At 57.2% G+C, this 554-nt stretch overlaps 1 protein-coding gene across 1 annotated transcript in view; it reads left to right on the top strand.

Moving 5' to 3' along the window:
- LOC104132035 (seizure 6-like protein) overlaps positions 1-554 on the top strand; it is a 66,765-nt gene that overhangs the window by 39,116 nt on the left and 27,095 nt on the right.

The raw sequence follows: 554 nt of genomic DNA, 5'->3' as shown, positions 1-554 counted from the left end.
GCAGGGGCTGGGGTGCCAGGGGGTGCAGGATCAGTCCCCGCTCTCGGGGAGGGCTCGGGCGAGATGTCTGCCGCAGCAGCAGCTCCGGGCAGGATTAGCCGATCCCAGCACACTGTCAATCCACCTAAGCCCGTCACACAGGCAGAGCACGGGGGCTGAACGCCGCCATTAATAGCATCCGTATAAGCTGCTCAGGGCTTCTGGTATAATCAGATCACTAAAACCTTCAGGACGGTAACTACTGAACTTGAGCAATCAAGCCACCATCCTCCGGCAGCCGGGGAATGTGTGCTCGCAGCGAGGCAGTGATAGCATCAGCATTAGTAATGGGAACCCCGCGATACAGCTACTCATGGGTTAGCTCTTTCAGGAGCACAGCAGCAAAATGAGTGCTTTCTGATTATTTCAGCATCCTTTTATCAAGCATTTGCAGTTCCCTAATTCCTCTAAGCCCCTCTGGCTGAGGTATCGGCAGCAATCAGATTTGCCCGGCTCTTCTCCAGCCGCCGCATCTCTGGAGCAGCGGAAGAGTATCGGCCGGGGCGCGGCGCGGG

The sequence above is a fragment of the Egretta garzetta genome, unplaced genomic scaffold (assembly GCF_000687185.1).
Source record: "Egretta garzetta isolate BGI_Z169 unplaced genomic scaffold, ASM68718v1 scaffold558, whole genome shotgun sequence".
Taxonomy (NCBI): domain Eukaryota; kingdom Metazoa; phylum Chordata; class Aves; order Pelecaniformes; family Ardeidae; genus Egretta; species Egretta garzetta.
The sequence above is the reverse complement of the archived record's forward strand: the minus strand, read 5'-3'. Positions and strand labels throughout refer to the sequence as shown.